This window comes from Rhamphochromis longiceps, linkage group LG9 (genome assembly GCF_057381845.1).
Source record: "Rhamphochromis longiceps isolate RC_006_pf linkage group LG9, R_longiceps_female_GT1.1, whole genome shotgun sequence".
Taxonomy (NCBI): domain Eukaryota; kingdom Metazoa; phylum Chordata; class Actinopteri; order Cichliformes; family Cichlidae; genus Rhamphochromis; species Rhamphochromis longiceps.
The window spans coordinates 17,519,312-17,540,400 of record NC_140565.1 but is presented as its reverse complement, the minus strand read 5'-3'; the positions used below and the strand labels follow the sequence as shown (position 1 = coordinate 17,540,400).

Genomic DNA, 21,089 nt, shown 5'->3' with positions numbered 1-21,089 from the left:
TGATGCAGGGGAACGTGCCGGAGCCAATTGCATTTGCAAATGACTGCTGTGTGTGCATATGTATGTGTCTGTGTCTGTTTTGGGCTGTTTATGCATGCAGTTTTGTCCAAAGCCTTGGGAGTTATTCGTGTGTCCCGACTTGCCATTAGATGAATATTAAACTCTCTGTGTCTGAGCAGGTTGTTGAAAATACAACGCCAAAGTGTGAGTCCATTTGTGGTGGATTCAGTGGGGTTTGGGATATGATATATATGTGTGTGTTTAGGCTCTAAGTATCAGCTTGTAAAAGCTTCTTTTGTATGGGGTGATGTCTTCAAAGGTGTAATTTTTTTGTTGTAATATTAGCAACACTCCAGAAAAAACAGCAGGCATGTGTATATGTGCTGCATTTAGCATTTTCTGAGTGTGTGTGTGTGTGTGTGTGTGTGTGTGTGTGTGTGTGTGTGTGTGTGTTTAGGGTTAGGGTAATAGGAGTGGACAGGATTTAAAAGCGCAACAAAGCCGCCGAAAAAAAAAATTACGCCGCCCCTCGCCTTATTTCATCCCCTCAGTCGCCTAGCTCTGTCTCTTTCTGTCTGTCATTGATTTTTGCTGCATGGTGTATTGAGTTAGATCCGCTGCCCTCGGTCCTGGTGTGTGAGACAGGAGGGAGAAGGAGGAGTGGGAGCAGGAGAGGCAGCGAAGAAGAGGAGGAGAAGGAGGGAAAGAGGTGATGGTAGTCAAAGGAGGTGACAAGATTTGCATCGATCATCTCTCCCCCTCATCTTCTTCTTCTTTCTGTCTGTCTTCCTTTTGAATGCGCGTGTGTGTGTGTGTGTGTGTGTGTGTGTGTGTGTGTGTGTGTGTGTGTGTGTGTGTGTGTGTGTGTGTGTGTGTGTGTGTGTGTGTGTGTGTGTGTGTGTACCTCTGCTGGGGGCTCTGTAATGTTCTCATTACAGCTTTAGACTGAGTCACAGATGGACCTGATGTCACAGCATTGCCGTCTATCAGCTACATATAAATACAGCACTTTTCATTAGCGCATTAAACAAGCTTAAATCTGGTTTTAGCATGAATTACTCTCTCTGGGTGGAGTCATGTCGTTTGGAACAGCTTTCACTGGGAAGAGAAGGCTGGAATTTGATTTTCAGAAATAGCTATTAGTTACGATTGCAAGAAATGCACCGGTTCGATGCAACTTACCTCCTCATCAACACTATTTTCATTAGAGAAAACATCGAATGAAATACAGTGTTAGTCAAACTCACGAGTTGAAAAAACTTCATGGGTTTTGTCTCTTTTTGAACCATTTCTGGTTAAATGCAAAATCTGTTCGCAAAGGAAACAAACCGCCAAATGCTCTCACTCGCATTCACCGGCTGTCCATCAACATTCACAGTGGCGTGGCCACGCTGCCCACAAGTGTGATCCAACTACGGAAAGCAGATTTGTAATCATTGCACACATGGACGCACTCAGAGGCTAAAGTCACCCACTCACACATGGATGCCTATTAGAATGTATGCATGTATATCCAGGCAGACTTATGCTCGCATGCAAGCAGACATGAGGACGTGCATCGGTTATGTTTGTTAATCAAGTGTGAGCAGGACTGGTTGACATAGATGTTGTAATGGGGTAATGGGTTGCATAAATGTTTCAGGGCAACCACAGAAATGGTTGCGTGTCGATGGCAGATGGTATCTGTAGAGAAGACTCAGTGATTCGGCAGCTTTGTAATAACACCTTTCTAGCCTTGTGAAACACGCATATACTCACACACATACACATATATATATATATGTATACACACACGCACCAAACGCATCTGTCCCCTCCTGAACGGATGGGACAGGCATGACCATTTTGCAGCCTGGTTAAATTAACGGCATCCTCGGCCCATGGTCTTCAAACACACACAACCGCTCACACATAGTATAATCACACTTGCCACACACCAGTGGTTTTTATCGGAGAAGTCAAAACATTTTAGCGGGAACTGAAAAGTAATTTTTTTTTCTCCTTTCGGCTCTACACCCAAGCACTGGTGAGAATGTTAAAGGGGCAGAGAGGGAGTAAGTAAGGTCAAGAGAGAGGAAGAAGAAGGGAGGGCAGAAGGATGAAAAAGGAATGACAGAAGAGGAAATGACCTGTCCCAGTTATTCAAGAGTGGAAATGCAAGTAAATTCTCCTTTTGCTGTGTCTCACAAATCGCTTTGTTGCTTTCTCTTTGTCTCTGCCTTTGGAAAAAATACTTGCTACTCTGCTACCCCCAGCCTTCTCTTGCTTTTAGTTTAGTATTCTCTTTTCATCCATCTTTTCCACATTTACATTAGAGCTACTGCAACTCCCTGCATTTAAACTTTAGGGGCTCCTCTGTGCATCTCTATATAGAGTTGTCAGGCAGTGTATGCACAGAGGGCTGGTCTGCACAGAAATTGCAAAAAAACAAAACAAAAAAACCGAACAGACAAAATGTTTGTACTGTTTTCGTAATCTCATCCTAAAGCATGACTTTGAGGAGATTATGGCATCTGCTACGCTGTACAGTACATGTACGCAAACACTCATGCAAACAGGCGAGGCTTACACACAAGCACATGCATGAGGAATTCACAGAGAAGCAGAAAGCCATGCTGAAACTTACATTAATTGGTTTTTTTGCCATTAATTTTAATGTTTTAATCAGATCACGCATGGATGCACATCATTTTACTGTGCAACTTATAGATTAGCAAGAACAAGCGCAAACAGATCCCTGCACATATACCTCAGAGTCCTCTTGAACAGACATTTCCATGTGCGCTGCTGCAGTTACGATGTGACGTTAGCTGTGCATCGTACATCGTAAAGAGCATGTAGTCGCTACTGGTAACATGCAACCTCACACATCCACATATATGTTACATCCACTCACTGCTACAAATAGCACTCCCTGTTCAGTCCTAGAAGCTGTTTGTGAATCCGGGAGGTCCTTCTGTTTGTTTTCATGTCTAACGAGAACCATATTGATGGTTCACACCACATCTGAATGATTCAGATTTGTGATTGACAGAGGTTGTCAGCAACATGTGAATACTTTGTTCATGGCATAAAAATGCATTTGCATAGAAATCTAACTGCATCAGTAGCATGTTTAGATCCTTTTAAAATCGTGACATTTGACAAATTCTCTAGTCTGTTTCTGCCATTTGATTCCACCTGCCCATTCTTCCATTGTGTATTGTAGACTATTTATTGATTGCCTAAATCTCCTTGTGCTGACACGCTGCCGTGCTGTTCTCACCACAAAGCCCCATATTGAAATCATTTCAGCTTTTAAGGCAAATCAATCTTGTAACTGTTTAATTGATTTTCTTAAACAGCCCCTCTACACCGTAGCTCATTAATGCTACAGACACACTAGGGGAAGCAGTAGTTGGAGAGGCAGCATGACCAAAATTACAGAAGCTGTAATCTTGTTGCCTTTGACATGGTTGTTTCAAAGACGGGGGTCTCCAACCACTTGCAGTCAGTCTTCAAAGAGACTTTTGGTCTCGATAAAACTGCAGTAAGATGGAACGGTCTCCTTTCAGTTTGTGTTGCAATCTGGTCAAGTTGGCAATGACATGCAATCGGTTTGTAATAATAGTGTAATTAACTGTTCCAGACTGGTGAAAATCGCGAATCTGTCACCTTCAGCATACACAGAAATTCACATAGATTAACTCATAACTGCATAGATTTGAAATTGAAATTCCTCCACAAATAGTGATACAGCTGCTGCAGGATGGCAATTTAATTGCAAACTGATGCTCAACCTTATAGGAAAGTAATCAGAAAACAACCAATTGGCAACCAGCTGTTTCGAGTCCCTTGCAGGAAAGAGACATCACAAAAAATTTATTCTCACTCACGTAGACTGGTTCAGATTGATTGCAACGTGTTGGGCATCTGTGGTCGCAAATTTTGAAGCCATCTTGATAACCTTCTCCCACCCACGATGTGGAGATCCAACCTCTTTAGATCCAATTAAAATCAAGACACTCAAAAAGATGCTCTGGAAAAGAGTAGAATTCTTGGAACAGAGTTTAATACACTGAATCATACGAACAGCAGGAAAAATACATACAGACATTTAGCAAGAAAATTACATAGCAGAAAGCAAGCAAAGCAAAACCCCGGGTGTACAGCCTTAAGCACAGACAGCAGAGCAACACAGAGACGGACAGAGAGTAACAGCAGAGGGGGAAAAGTGCTGGGGGTGTCCTCTGGTCCTCTAATATACTGGGACCAGTATCCCCGCCCCCTGCTGCTGAGTAACTTTCCCACTCGCCCAAACACAGCTGCAGAGGTCAGGTACAGGCCAGGGTACGGGCAGGGCTCTAGCTGAGTGCCCTGGCCAAAGGGACACCCTTAGGTTAACCCTTTGCTTTGCCCTCTGACAATAGGTCACAACATGGTCAAAGGTCACACATTAATCCTAATTATTAATATATAATCTTATAACTACATAGGTTCTTAAAACACTTCAGTGTAGTTCAAAGTGTGTGTGTGTGTGTGTGTGTGTGTGTGTGTGTGTGTGTGTGTGTGTGTGTGTGTGTGTGTGTGTGTGTGTGTGTGATTATATCGTATGATATTTTATCGTGATGTGTTTACTGTTTTGGTTGTGCTGCATGAAAGACGTTGAGTGTGTATTAGGGAAGGTTAGTTAGCTGGAGAGTGAGTTATGCAGCAGAACTCTCAGCAGCATTAACTGCCCTGTTACTGCACCACCTTAATAAACCTCGGTGAAGCAAAATGTCTTGTGCTTAAGACTCTACATGAAAGTTAAAATATATATGTTCAGTGCACATAGATATATAGTGTATATAGTTACATAGTTATACATATCAAACAAAAATCCACCACACATCTGTTTGCATTTATAAATTAGACAGCAATTATTTAGAAACCTTCGCCAATCTGAGAGTGACTGCAGTCGGTCTGAGCTGAAACAGTTGTTTCAAGATAGGTGCAAGCACTTTGTGATCACAAGTGGTTGCTCAAAGGTAGCTTCTGGGCAACTAGTTGGCCACCACAACCACTTGCAATGGAAAAATTCAGTCAAGTTACCAGGCAGCCACCGGTTTTTCAGGGTTACAAGAAGATTGTTGTCTTGTTTGACAGAGCCAGACAAACAGGTGGTTTTGTACAGCTGTATATTTTTTTCTTTTACAGTTTTATTAGAGTGCATGAATTCAAATATGCAGCTTTTATGTTGACTGTGCAGTTTCTCTGACTTTTCACCTGCCTGTCTCCAAACCCATTAATCTTCCCCCTTATCAACACCTCCACACAAATACAAAATGTAAGCATGAGATTTAATTTTCTTTCTTTTTTTTACTGCATTCACATTTTTTGCTCATGAATATTTATGTTAGCGTCTCCAAATCATCCCAAAACAATAGCGTGTGTGTTTACTAAGACACCGGTGCAAAAATTCAGTGAACTCTCACGCTGCTGCCAGACAAGCACCTGCGGCTAGCAGAGGAAGCAAGTCACAGTGTGATCTTTTTCTGTCCTCCTTGCGGGGGTATTTTTATCAGTGTGGGTGAGCAAGACTATAGTCTTAGACGGGGAGGGTGTGCCCTACAGCGCCAGGCTGCAGATGAAATGTGTCTCATTTTTAATAAGACATTTGCATGTCTGTCTTGCTTTGTTTCTTGCTGCTTGTTTACTCCATGTTTCTGCCAGGTTTCTAGCAGCTGGGTGCACCGTGCATTGCAGGACAGGTTCCTTGCTGTTTTCCAATAAAGAGCCTAAATAGAAAGTTGCAAGCCTCAGTGGGTGAACAATGAAAGTCCCGACCCCCTCTTTCATTCATCACAGTGCAGCACTATCAGTTTCTAGGTTGGAATGTTTATCACACAACACAGTTAACCGTAATGCAAATTAATGTGGGTGTAATCATATTTTGCACTGCTGGGAAATATAATTCCATGTAAACTTGCTCAGGTTTATTAAAATCAGCATCCAAAATTGACACTAAACTGGGACTCTGAACATTCCCATACTTCCGGGAAGCTTTTTTATCAGAAACAAGAGTGCAGCTGAACCAGCTCACAAACCCTGCATCTCTCTGAGCTGCAGGCACAGGAGAGAGAGCCACTAATCACCCTCTCTGCTTCCTTCTCCTCCTCCTCCTCTCTCCCTCCTTCACAGCCTTGTCTCGTGTCCAGCGCAGCTGACACAGTAGCCACCAGTCGATCATAACTCCTGCCTGTAATTTGCATTTCAGAGTCACCCGGGACAGTAGGCACGCGCACGGCCTCTCACAAGATGCACACACAAACGCACTTACGGCACCCAGTGTACATCCACATTAATATGTTTTAGTTTTAGCATGCACACTAATCTAAAACTGGGACTTTTAAGAATCTCTGCTGACCCAGTTGTGGTTTGAAAACACCGGGATTGTGCTTGAGCCTGGATGTGCCGAAACTTTTAGATGGGTGATGTCAGTCGCCCATATGAAACTGGAACAGTAGTAGTAGCAGACTCTCATGCCTTTTCCTATTTCTTCATCCTTTTGTGGATACTTGTTTCTCATTTGTTGTGACTTTGTCTGCCAATGGGAAATGCTCCAATGTGAGTGTGTTTGCTTTGCAGCAACAATTCAGTAACTGTTTACTTAATCCTTACAGATTAAGCTAAAACCTTTGGGTCTCGCTTCTCTAGATATCGACTAATAAAGTTTAAACGTTTATTAAAACCGAATAATTTCTCCTTCTCGTTGTCTGAGTTTTCTTTTTATCTTCCCTAACTTTCAGTCTAGACGGTTTGATCGCCTCTCTTTTTCTTTTTTTCAAGCGATCCGAGTGTTCTCGCAGGAAAATTGAATGTCGAGTTTTATCGCAGACTCCGTGAAGAACAACCATTCAGCAGGCCATCTTGCCCAAAAGTAGCCGAATTGCCCCAGTAAGTCAATTTTATGCAAGCTACAGGTCCATCTCCTGAGTCTAGGATCATACCCACTCTACCTAAATGATATAGCTGTATTTACAGTTAATATAAATGGGAATTATAAATGTGCTGTAAACTGATATAGTTTTCATTAAAGCAGAGTTTTGCAAGGAAAATGGTTTAGCTTAGATGTAGCCTTAGGTTCAAAGAAACTCCTTGCCTTTTCATTTCAGTTCCACTTAAGTTTTATTCAGGTATATTTCTCACGTTAATTGAAGTGTACTTGCTTGAATTTTACTAATGCAATTTGTGTGTGTTACTCTCAAACTAATTACTATAGAGTTTGGTAAGCCTTGAAGCACTCTCTGTGTGTCTGTCCAGTAAGGATTTATGTGTGTGTGTGTGTTCATGTGAGTGTGAATGCTTGTATTGCAGTGCTTCTTATCGTGTGGCTCCTTGTGTAGCATAAAAGCCTTTTCTCTGTAGGGGATGAGGTCTTGTTGAAAGCAATAAATCACTATTATTCAGGTAAACATGCGAGCGCACACATGCACAAAAAGAACCTTGGACGTTCCCTCTTGCGGGTGTGCTAATTCCTGTCAGTTGTGCTATTACCAGTGTGTTATTTTGCAGCTATGGCTCTGAGTTATTAATGTCTCTCTGATGTCACTAGTCAGGCTCCACATCCCAGGCCTCCTCCGTATGTGTGTGTGTGTGTGTGTGTGTGTGTGTAGGTGGGTGAGACTGAATCAGTTACACCTCTGAACTGAGCACCTCTCCAGGTCCAGTTGTGGAGCGAGCTACACTGAAGCAGCACAATCCGCAGTGCCTGTGATCTGATGTGTACCAGCAGGTAAAATCCTGTAATTTCTCGACCGGGGAAACTGGCTGCCATGTTGTAACGCTCCATGTGAAGCCAGTGATTTACAGCTTTCAGTGCTCACACAGCAAGCCTGCAGAACCGAGGTGATTGGAAATAAATAAATAAAGCAGTTTGTGCAGTAAGTTGGCTAGTGGTTTATAACACAAGCTATAAAACTCATCTTTTCATTGTGGGTTAGTGGAAATGGAGACAGAAAAGTACCTACTAATGCTGCTTTATAGTCGAGTCTATCTTTTGTGTGTTCGATTGGAAACCTTTATTGGAAATTTTTTCCACTCAACCTCTACATTTGAGTAAATCTTTAGTCCTGACAGTGTCTGGTTGGGGTGCGGTACGATACTGCACAAAAGTCTTGATTTCTTTACATTTTGTTAGGAAAATGGCAAATGGGTCCATTAATTAAAACGTGTGCAAAAATGCGTGGAAATACCGTGTATACGGCAGAAGCAGAGTTTCTACAATTCTAATGAAATAATTGCTATGATCACCTTTAGTCTTCAGTGTAACTTGAACTCTCTTATGTCTCATTTCTTTAACACTCAAAGCTGTTCTTTAGATGTTGGCTCCCTTTTGTTCCATCATGGACCCCCAACTCCATAGCAGCTTAGCATCTAGACCCTCCTCTTACATTAGCTGCAAAATTATTATAGCTAATATTCCCTTCCACTAAAAAAAAGAAAATGAGTCATTTTTAGTTTATTATTGATTTGGTAAATCAAGCAAACTGTATCCTCCAGTATGGTTTAAACAGACTTCACATATTTGTGGCTATTAGTGCAGTGCTGCTGGAGAATCTGTGTGTTTTACTCGTGTCATTTGAGGTCAGCACTTTTAATCCATCTACTAACATTTACAAAGTAAAGACCTTGTAGCTCAGTAACTACTGCACATTGTCTTACTCAAATAGAAATTTTAATATGCACATTCTCCCTTTGAGCCCTCTCCTCCCTCACTGACTCACTCTGTTTCACAATGACTGCTTTTGCAGATGTGATCTATCAATAACATCTTCAGCAGGGGAGATACCCCACAGTACAGCCATTCATGTCTGATATCCTGATGGACTGGCAGGGGAAGATGTGAACTCAATGATTGGCAGATCAGTGGAATCAATCTCTGGTTTTTGGTTATGAATTAGGTTTAGTGGCTTTCACAACACACTGAGATCACAATTTATTCCTTTTCCTGTAAATCTTCAAGAATTTGGCATGAAATGAAAAATATTGCATGAATAGTAATAGTTTTTTTTCTCATCCTAACTTCACCTCTCACTTTTTCTCTTCCTCTTCTGCACCCTCATCCTTCCCTCAGGCAGATCATCCTGTCTGATCTCCTGTCACAGTGAACCCTCTGCAGTGTAACAGAAGTTATTATTGCTGCGGGATTTTCATACTCATTGCACATTCCTTGGTTTGAACCCAAGAGTCCCTTTAATGAAAGTTAGGTTTTTTTAACCCAATTTTCCAGTATTTTTATACATTCTGTCAATGTTGGGTTAGATTTCACAAGGATTTAAGAAGCATATATCCTGCAAAATGACTACTGAGAAGGATCTGCAAGGAGCAAGAACTGTAACATAAATCCTTTGACTGATTAAATAAATACACTGATCCATTAATCATGGCTTAATTGAACTAACAATTACTTTAAAAGTAAAGCTTCAGTTTCCCTCTAGAAATGACTGAACAGCACAAAATCTCTGAAATACAGTTTTGGTGCACCTGTTGACTAAAAGAGAGTTTAATTGAGTGTGAACATGGACATGAGCATGGTTATTGGTGTCAGACAGGTTGGTGAAACACACTGAACAGGACTCTAGTTTCTAGAGGGTACGTCACTGATAGATAAGCAGGGATGTCAAACTCAGAGTACATCATGCGCCATATACAGCCCACTCTAATATTAAGTGGGGCATTGTTTGTTTTTTCAGTAATATAACGTAGAAGATCGGCAGAAAAGTGATCGAACTAATTGAATCATTCTGAAAAACAAAATGTGCTTGAAATGGCACTAAGCTATAAAAAACAGGCTAATACTTTGAGTGTATGTAGGTCACTACTCCCCTGCACTACATGCTGCAGTTACATTTACTGCGACCTTTTTTTTTTTTTTTGTAAATAAAGCCAAATATTTTTGGCTGATAATAAAAGACAAGCTGACTCCGCTAAATATCTATTTACAGTCTACCAGATCTGTGATTCAAATTATATTTGACATGAGCTGACCTTGTTCCAAACACCCGAGTTTGCCAGATGTGGTTCAGCTGAGTGAGTCATGAGGTGTTTAATCAAAGTATAATATGTCATGAAAATTAGAAACAAGTCTTTGAATGACTTTAATAGACTGGCAACATGTCCAGGGTGTACCCTTCCTCTCTCACTGTGACCCCTGAGATTGGCTTCAGCTCCCAATTAGCCTGAATTAGTTAAGCACAAGAGGATGGATGGACGAGTTTTGAAGTAAAGAGGAGTGTGTTCAAATAAAATTAGGAACATAAACTCTTAAAGGTTTTCATAGTTACACATAAATGCAGTAAATATTTTATGTATCAACATAAAGTATAAATACATAACTGATGGAGTAGCAGTTCACCAAAACACATAAAAGTATCAGTTAAGTTTTTAATAGCTGATCAAAGCTATTGCTATATTTTCCACTTAAGGGAAAGCACAGGTGTAGTAATGATGGCTGCATTCCACTTTGATGATGTCACGCTTTTGCGTGTGTTGGCTCATTGTGATGGTGTGCTGAAAAACTTGTGTGTAAGTGAGTCATTATTAATTCACCCTGTGCTTCCTCCAAAGAGAGGAAGCGTCTGTGCAACACAGCATAAATTACCATAAACATGTAGAAGGTTTTATTTAATTAACCAGGTTCATTTTAAAACAGTGTTTCTGATTATGTGACTTTATTGCTGCTCGCGTTTTCTTTGACAAGACTTCAGAGGGCTGCCTGATATCCGTCAGTTGTCCTTGCAGCATATGCTCGGGCATGCTGAGAAATATAATGCACACATCTGACATGTGGACTTAATGCACTGGGAAATGGAGCCAGTGTAAATGAATAACAATTAGACGAATATGCTAATTTCACCACCCCACTTTCCCTGTGCTGTTGCCGTTCCGAAGGACTCCAAGTGGTGTGTATGTACACATCCTTATTGCGCTCTCTGCTGCATATCAATAGCTGTACAGTGCTCCAGGCCTCCTGTCTCATTGCACCTCCTCTTCCATTTTTCAGCGCTTTAAATGAGGCTTTGTCTGTGCATCACTGCGGCGCTTAGAGCACTCCGTTCACCTTGTTTAGTCATGATTTCCCACCTGAGCGAGGAGTGCTGTTTGATCTCATTTGTTGAAAAATCACATGATGTTATCAAGTCTGTACCTCCTGCTGTTTCTGGGGCTGGTGGATTGGTGCTGGATACCTCCCTGCCTGCATTGTCAGTTTTGAAACAGCCGTGTGAAGTTTTCCACCTTCTTTATTGTTAATCATTTTATCTACTAACGTCACCAAGAAAATGGAGGGATAGGATTCCCATTTAAGCATTTACCATAATTTCAGAGTCTCTGTATTAAGAAGTGCGATTCTTATGTTCTGTACCAGAGGGCATGCGTTTCACCTCCTTGTTGTATTGTCATATATTAAAATCAAGTACAAGTTCTCTGTCAGTTTTCTAAAAAACAAACTGGTTTCAGGGATTCTTTGCTCTGGATGTTCTACTGGAAGAGTTATAGATTTATACTTTCACTTTCTTTTAGTATGTTCCCAAAACACAAGCAATGCCGTATCAAATCTAAATATGGACAGATCTATTTTTTTTTATTAATCTGTTGGCAAAAAAGCCACAGAACATCTTTCAGGAGATAGCTCCTCTGAACATGGAATGACCGCTGATCCATAGCAACTAATGCAATTGGAAAACAATAGGAATCCCCCTCCTTTTCTGTCTCTGTGTGCCTTTCAGGCTGTGTGTTTAGAGCAGCAGCAAAGGAACCCGGGTGATGTTGTCTGATTCAATGGGATCAAAGCAGCTGTTCATATCGGAGCTGCCAATGTGAAAGATATCAAAGCAGCAAGCAGACACACTTGTGCAGCGATCTAGTTCACAAACACACACACGCACGTATGCAAACGCAAAGTGAGGTACTTTGTGCACATTTCTTGGCATAAGAGCTCGCAAATAAGAGTGCAATGCACAAATGTACTCTGCGCTGCTATTGAGACTTGTGGCAGCTTTTTATAACAAATAGGGGGCCATGTTGCAGAAATATGTCGCATATGTGTCGGTTTTCGTTGTCTTATTTGCAATGTGTCTTTATTGTGTGAGTCAACGTGACTATTAATTTATGTGTTATGTGCATTAAGTGCCCTGAGTATCGAGTGCTTTTACCTGCAGAGGTTTCTTTGTGGAAGCCTTGCAGGTTCTTTCGTGATTACCTGACTTGTAGATTCATGCATTTTGAATGAAGGCTTTCTCCACAGTTGTGGAGCCTCTCTCTCTCGCTCTCCCCCACTTTCTGCGTCACCACTCTCTTGCTTTCTGTCACTCTCTTGTTCTGTATCCCAGCCTCTCTCTCTATCTGAAGCATGAAACCATCCTCACTCGCCCTCGGCTAGGATCATTTTTCACCCCAGCAAACGGCCGCAGGATTCACACATCCACGCTGTTTCTGTTTACTTCAGCATACACATCTTGAGGGGGGAGGTATGTGAAGAATACGTAAGTGAGTTTGAAATCCCCTAAACCTGGACCCATCTCCTGTTGACGGTATGAAAAAAGATCGCCTCTCTACCTGCAGAGGACACACACGGACCTAACAGATAAACATGAATCTCTAGTGTTTACTAGAGATGGACCGATCCGATATTACGTATCGGTATCGGTCCGATACTGACCTAAATTACTGGATCGGATATCGGAGAAAAATAAAAAATGTAATCCAATTCATTAAATATCACGAAAGCACCTCACAAAACTTGCAACACGCCATAACTCACCTCAGAACGTTAGCACGTCGGAGCAGTATGCATCACGTGATAGAGCGGCTGTGGCATGCGGGACCTGTCGGTGGTCTGGATAGCATGTGGAGCTTCGCTAGCAACCCGGCATTTCATCTCCGACAAAGTTATCCCGAGAGAAGTAAAGCAAGTGTGTAAGTCCATCTCTGAATGTATGTAAAGCATTCCTGCGTTAAGCTTACCAAACGATATATGGAGCAACTGCCTCTTCTGGCTGCTACTTCAATCATGAAACTGCTTAATGATCAGCTGATCGGCTTTTCTGTCGTGAGTCCGTGTCTCTGGTTTGTTTTTGGCCCACTTTGCACCAGAAAGAGGAAACCAGCGGCTGAACAACAGCAGCACGTTTAAGCTTGATCAGCTGTTGTTAGAATTTATTTAATATTACTTTCTACTCGAGGATCTTTTTCTACGTAGCTGACACTGGTAACTGTGCAGGGGCGGATCTAGCAAAGTTTAGCCAGGGGGGCCGATAGGGCATTAACAGGGAAAAGGGGGCACAAAGACATACTTTTCTTTCTTATTCTCATTTAAAATGTCTAGCTTTTAATAAATAATTATCCGAATCTTACACCCAAAGTTTTAATTTGATGTAAAATGAATAGAAGTCAATTACTGTATATAGTGACTATTAAGTCTAATATATATACCCTAGTAAGCTATAGTACTTTTTCCTTTGGGAAGGTACCATCTGTGCAGTCTGCAATTTTGTTGAAGAAAGATGTTGAATCTATTTAATATTTCTTGAAAAATAATTGATTTCTGTGCATTTATTTTTTCACACTGCATCAAATTAAGGTTGATTACGTCGATTAAGCATCATGAGGTGGAGCGTGAGGGGTGGTTCCCTATTTTTTATTTATTTATTTTTGTTGTTGCTGGGAGTTGGAACCCTATTAGTTAGGTTGCTTAATATTTACGCTAAGTACTCTTTAAAATACCAGAATAGGGAGGATGGTGTAGGTTTAAGTTTATTAGATTGATCAGTATTGCTGAACTATGAAATTTTTTTTTTTTTGCATATAGGTATAACAGAATAGCTTTAGTGTAGTTGTTGTTTTAAACTTGAGTATGAACTTATACAAAATGCAGCAAGATATTTAAAAAAAAAAACAGTTTTGATTAAAAAACACTATATCGGATTCATATCGGTATCGGTATCAGACATAAAAAAGTGGTATCGTGCCATCTCTAGTGTTTACAAGCAGACAGACTAATGCACACTTCGGGGATACAGGACAAAGTATCATCTGGAAGAAATATATATATTTTACCACGAACACACTCAGAAATCTTGGTACAAACATAGACTGCGAAAAACTCAAAGATGGACAAAGATAAAAGGACAAGGAAGAAATATGGATAGAAGAAATGAGGTGAAGAAGAGGTTAAACACATCTTTGGGTTAGATCATGCTTGCTAATCCCTTTCCTTACCACCTCCACACACACACACACACCAAAACACTTCCCTACATTCTGACATTGCATTGGAGAAGATTGTTTGGGTGCATAGGTCAAGTGTAATTCATTAGTTTATCTCACCACTTACCATGTTTGCAGCCTCTTAGTGGCTCTGGTTTATACAGAGAATGCTCACTCCTCCACTGTGCCTGTCACTTGAACACAGCATACCCTACAATCAACTTTCCAGCATCAGATTTTAATTCTACACGTCCAGTTGACATTTTCATCTAGTCAGATATGTAGCTTTAAATAAAAATACCTCAAGCAGAACACATTACTTTTTCAGCTTGTTCTTTATTCAGTTTTGTGACTCATAGTTCCTCATATATAAAAAAATAAATAACCAACGGAATTTTTTTTACTACCCAGAGGCTTCAGATTCAGATTGGGCCCAACTGCACACAGTAGAGGAGAAGGGTGCATGTAGTGTGTGTGTAATGGTAAACACAAGCCATAGTTATTCCCTGCCCTAAACAAGGGATTTTTGTGCTTTAACCAAACCAAACAGAAACTCAAAGTAAAAAGGCAAAATCACTAAAACATATGGGCTACCTACCTCAATCTCTGGGGTTAAAGTTCAGCAAATGACTCACGCCATCACCTACTTCACCTCTGTTGAATAAAGACTTGCCACGATTGTTTCAGCAAACACCCATATGTGTTATATATACCACCACCACCACCACTTAATGTTGTAAGCCTATTGAACCAGCTACAAGGAGGGGGAGAGCCCATACAAGCTAAATCTGTGTGAGTGATAACAGTCATTTAGCCTAATATTTAGCCTAATGGGCTGATAACATTTAAAGCAGGTGCATGAAAAAGAATGGCAAGAGAATCCTTTATCTTGTGAAGGCAACGTTATGAGTCACAGCTGAAGTCTGAGTGATCGGCCACATTAGCTCTTTACAACACTTCCAACACAGCAGTATGAAGCTGAATTAGATTCCATGAAAAATCTCAACAACAAATGTTGAGAGTGCAACTGCAGGTATCTATTAAATAAGAACAAAGATAAAAATAGGATGTGCAACATATTTTTAAAAGGTTTAAATAGGTTTCTTAACAAAATGTGGAATTTTCTGTAACAAACTTTGCATGATGTGTATAGTACAACATGAATTAGACACACTTAAATTTTACAATATTCATTCATTCAGACCTCAGATGTTTTATTAACACTTTCCCGAAAACATCTGAGTATCTCTTTCATAGTGATAAATATTGTCTTCGTTCCCTCACCCCCAGCCAGTCATTGTGGATGGCTGCCCCTCTATGGGCTTGATTCTGCTGGAGGTCTCTTCCTGTTAAAAGGGAGTTTTCCCTTCCCACCATAACCAAGTGCTTCCTCATAGAGGTTCATCCTATTGTAGGAGTTTTCTTCCATTACTGTGGGCCTTTACAATATAACGTACTTCAGGGCAACTGTTATTCTGACACTGTGTGTGTGGCGCTATCTAAATAAAATACAATTGAACAGGACTTGGATACTTTATTCCAAATGTCAAAAATGATTATTTTAAAATAAATTTGGGAGAACTGAGTATCCCATATTTATGAAGGGTTTTTCCTGTATTTGCAGCAGCATACACTGCAGCTGTATGTCTGTCCATACACTGACCGCCACAACCTCTTTCAATATTGACTTTGCCATCAGATGCAGAATATCACCTTGATGTCTGCACTGATCGCACCTAGAGGTCACTGATTATGATCAAAACAATTCCTACTTGGAGGCAGTGAGAGAAGGTGTCTATGCACTCGCACTTTGCACCCTCCACCTCTTCCTGGCTTCAATTACTCAGTGTGACAGCATTAGTGTGAATAATGCAGCGCTTCCCTGCCCTGGCCTGGAGTATGGTGCACGTCTGCATGTGCACACTGACATGAAAGAGGAAGGGCAAAGGTTCTTCTGAGTGATCAAAGCCAAAAACTCGCAAAAAGATGCTTAAACAGCAGTGTGTTAATGCACCAGTCATCCAAATGAGCTTAATCTTTGAACTGGTACATTTTCCTTCATATGTTGCCAAGACCTGGGGCTTCCATACAGCACCTGCATGTGGATCAATAGCTTCCTCTCGGGCCGTAGACAGAGAGTCAGAGTTGGCCATCACACATCCTCAGCCCTGAGTCTCAGCACTGGCTCACCCCAGGGCTGTGTGCTCAGTCCACTGCTCTACTCTCTCTACACACACGACTGCACTCCTCGCCACCACAGCAACATCTTTGTGAAATTTGCAGATGACACCACAGTGGTGGGGCTCATTTCCAAGGGAGACGAGTCTACGTACAGAGACGAGGTGGAGCAGCTGACGTCATGGTGTAAGGCCAATAACCTCCTCCTCAACACTTCAAAAACCAAAGAACTCATAATAGACTTCAGAAGGAAAAAGGCAGAGATCCAACCACTATTCATAAATGGGGACTATGTAGAAAGGGTGGCAAGCTTCCGCTTCCTGGGAGTCAATATAGAGGAGAACCTTTCCTGGAGTGTGAACACCTCCGAGCTGCTGAAAAAGGCCCAACAGAGACTGTACTTCCTGAGAATTCTCAGGAGGAATAACATCACACAGAGACTGCTGGTGTCCTTCTACAGAGCCACCATTGAGAGTGTTCTAACTTACTGCATATGCATCTGGTACACTAGCTGCACAGGGGCTCAGAGGAAAGCACTCCAAGGGATCATTAACACCGCCCAAAAGATCACTGGCTGCCCTCTCCCCACACTGGAAGTTCTACACAACGCCCACTGTTTTAAAAAGGCCCAAAACATCATAAAAGACACCTCACATCCTGGCCACTCCCTGTTCGAACTGTTGCCCTCAGGCAGACGGTACAGGGCAATCAGAGCAAGGACTAATAGACTCAAACACAGCTGTTATCCAACTGCAATAACACATCTGAATACTACAAAAAAATGTCCATCACGCCACTCTTGTGTTAATCTATGCACGGTCTGAAGCATGTGTGTGGGAATGTATGTGAATGTTTTACTGTTATATCTTAGAAGTATTCTGCTTCTGTTCTATGGGAAGCAGGGAAAGCTGTGATGAGAGGTAAAATAATTTCTTTCTCATCACACAAAAAGAAAGAAGAAAACAAAAATATTCAAGAATTAGAAAAAAACATCAAATCACTAGAAGAAGCCTACGCGTCCCACCAAGATCAGGAAACATTGAACAAAATATGCAAAACAAAACTAGAATTAAATGAAACTATTAATAAAAAAACACAATTCCTTATACAAAGACTTTGCTTGCAGAATTTTGAACACAGTAACAAATCAGGTCGATTTCTAGCTAACCAGCTAAAAATAAATAAAGAAAAAACAACTATATGTGCTGCTAAAGATTTATCGGGGAACACAATATATGATCCTGGAAGAATAAACAACATTTTTAGGGATTTCTATGAAACTTTATACTCACCACAAATAAACCCATCTAAAAATGAAATTGATCTGTTTCTTGACAACGTAACTCTTCCAAAATTACTAGACAGTCAAGCAATGGAACTGGATTCGCCACTGACGCCAAGTGAACTCCAGGAAGCCCTGATAAGTATGCCCAATAATAAGGCTCCAGGTCCAGACGGCTTCCCTGCAGAATTCTACAAAGAATTCTGGACAATTTTGGCACCAGTATTCCACAGCATGTTGCAGGAAATCGAGGAAAAGGGCAGACTACCACCAAATATAAATTCTGCCAACATTAGTCTCCTGCTAAAACCAGGCAAAGATCCTTTATTTCCCTCAAGCTATCGTCCAATTTCTCTTTTAAATGTAGACCTTAAAATAATCTGCAAAGCTCTCTCAAAGAGATTAGAGAAAATGACCCCCCTCTTAATTCATCCTGACCAAACTGGTTTCATAAAAGGTCGGCACTCCTCAACAAACACTCGTAGATTACTTAATTTAATAGACTACTCATACGATAAAAACATCGAAGCCATAATATTATCTCTAGATGCAGAAAAAGCATTTGACAGAGTTAATTGGAAATTTTTATTCGCAACTTTACACAAATTTGGTTTTGGAAACTCTTTCATAAACTGGATAAGAATATTATACAATTCCCCAACGGCTCGTATCAGAACAAATGACCAGACATCCTCCAGCTTCTGTCTCCTGAGGGGCACCAGACAGGGATGCCCACTCTCCCCCTCACTTTTTGCAATTTTTATCGAACCTCTAGCAGCAGCATTTAGACAGGCTACAACAATTAAGGGCATAAAATGTAAGAACATAGAACATAAAATCAGTCTCTATGCGGATGATGTGTTGCTTTTTCTGCAAAACACACAAACCAACCTCTCTGAGGTAATTACTTTAATAAACTGGTTTTCAAGAGTTTCAGATTATTCAATTAACTGGCCAAAATCTACAGTTCTCCCCATTAACTGCTCCTTCCATAATTCTTCCTCTGCCCCACTGCAATCCGGAAATATTAAATATTTAGGTATTAATATCTCTCCTAAGCTTTCAGACTTAACTAAACTAAACCACATCCCACTTCTAAAGAAAGTAGAAGGCGATCTGACTAGATGGAAATCTTTACCCATATCACTCATGGGAAGGGTCGCCACTATAAAAATGATGATCTTGCCAAAAATAAATTACTTATTTTTGATGATCCCTAACAAACCATCACAAGATTGGTTCAGATCTCTGGATTCATATATTTCCAAATTCCTTTGGAAAGATAAACCCCCGCGTATTAGCTTAAAAACGCTACAAAGAACCAAGGATAGAGGAGGATTAGATCTGCCTAATTTTCACCAATACTTCTTAGCCAACAGGCTTCAGTTCATCTCAGAATGGTTAAAACATACCTTCTTAGTTGAGCCCTGGCTAGATGTTGAACAGGCACTATGCAAGGATCTAGAGATTTCAGACCTACCATTTATTAGCTCAAACATCAAAAGACATGAATGCTTTAAAAGTATCAACATCAGCTTTTCTCTAACAGCATGGTGGGAGTTTCTAAAAATAACGGAGTCTTCATTAATCCCATGCAAACGTACACCTATCTGGAATAACCCTGACATATTACAAAACAATAATATGATTAATTTCCCAGAATGGAGTTGTAAAGGAATTAAATACTTAGAACATATATTAGAGGGAACAGAATTTATTCCATTTGACAGACTAGTTGAACAATATGGGATCAACAAGACAAGGTTTTTAGAATATCAACAAATTAAATCCATAGTAAAAAAGAAATTTAACCTCAGTCAAGTTGAATTACAAACACCACTAAGTGCGGCACATTTTCTTACTCTTAAATCCCCCAAATTATTATCTAAAATATACAGAACACTTTCTAAATTAGATGAATCAATATCCCTTCCTACTGCAAAGTGGGAAGCAGATTTATCAGTCAACCTAGACCAAAACTTCTGGTCTCAGATTTGCTTAAAAACTTTTAAATTAATTAAAAATCCCAGTCTGCAATTAATACAATACAAAATACTTCATAGAGTGCACTATACAGGTCATCGGATGTTCAAGATGGGCTTTACATCTTCCAACAACTGCTCACACTGTCAAGGCAATACACCAGACAATTACATCCACGCTCTTTGGTTCTGTCCACCAGTGCAAAAGTTTTGGCGCGAGATATGTGAAGACTTATCAAAATGTCTGAAATGTAACATTCCAACCTCCCCCTTAGTGTGTTTGTTGGGCAGCTTAGATAATGTCACTTCAGAAAAGAATATAGCCCATATGATCTTCACTGCCCTATGCATAGCCAAGAAAACAGTCCTCATGAACTGGAAAAATAAAAATAATCTTAATTCTAACCAATATAGAAATTATCTATTAGATTACATTAGTCTTGACACAGCCTCTGCCACCACATTAGATCAATTGCTCTGGGCCCCTTTTATCAGCTCCATCACCTAGTGGGGGTGGGGGGTCATAGTTTGGTCCCGCCTTCACTGTTGTGATTGGTGAGGGGGTAGGGACAGGCTTAGGGCGTCGGGGGGTTCCCCGGAGGCATCTTCCTTGGGGGGCTCAACCCGGGGTAGCGGTCACGTCCGGTTGAGGGCTCTGTTGGCTCTCAGGTGACTGTTTCCTCGCGGCTGCGTGCAGCGGGGCTAGGGGAGGGTCTGTGCTGACGGACGTGGGTTACTGACCTGGCAACCTGGCTGCCCCTGGGTGGGTCCGGGATGGGCGTGAGGTTTTGGGGGCGCTCCGTCTCTGGGCTGGGGCCCGGGCCGGGCCTCGGGGGCTCGGGTCCTGGTTGGTGTGTTGCCGGGGTTGTGGGCGGGTGGGTGCATGGGGGCCCGGCCCTGGAGCAGGGTGCCGCCGGTGCATCGAGCCGCCTGGGGGGCTCTTCAACTGGTGGGGGGGATGGTCACATCTTGCAGGAGCTTTCTTCTCTCAGGAACTCTCTGCAGGAGGGGGAGATACAGGAGAGGTGGAGGAAGATCTCAGCCTGGGCGTTTACCGTCTTATGTAGTCTGGAAGATGTGTGGTTGGTGGGGTGGGTGCAGTTTTCTCTGTGGTGGGGTTGGGTGGACTGTCCAGGGCTCTGTGGAGCCGGGGGGCGCTACTGCACTGGGCCCCGGTCTGATGGGCCTGGGCCCCCCTTCCCTGGCGGGTCGCGGAGGGTGGGAGTGCCTACTGGGGTCAGCGGGGGAGCTGGCCCCAGGGAGGGGTTACCTGCCCCTCCCTTCCTTCCCTCCCCATCTCCAGCTGCCTCCCTCTTCCCGCTCCTCCACAATCACCCACACATGCAGGGCCTTGGAGTGGGGGTATGTCACCAGGGTGCAGAGGAGGCTACCCCCCCCCCCCCCCCCCCCCGTCCCCT

At 41.7% G+C, this 21,089-nt stretch overlaps 1 protein-coding gene across 2 annotated transcripts in view; it reads left to right on the top strand.

The window, feature by feature from the left end:
• myripb (myosin VIIA and Rab interacting protein b) overlaps positions 1-21,089 on the top strand; it is a 139,936-nt gene that overhangs the window by 76,542 nt on the left and 42,305 nt on the right. The gene's annotated exons all lie outside the window — the stretch shown is intronic.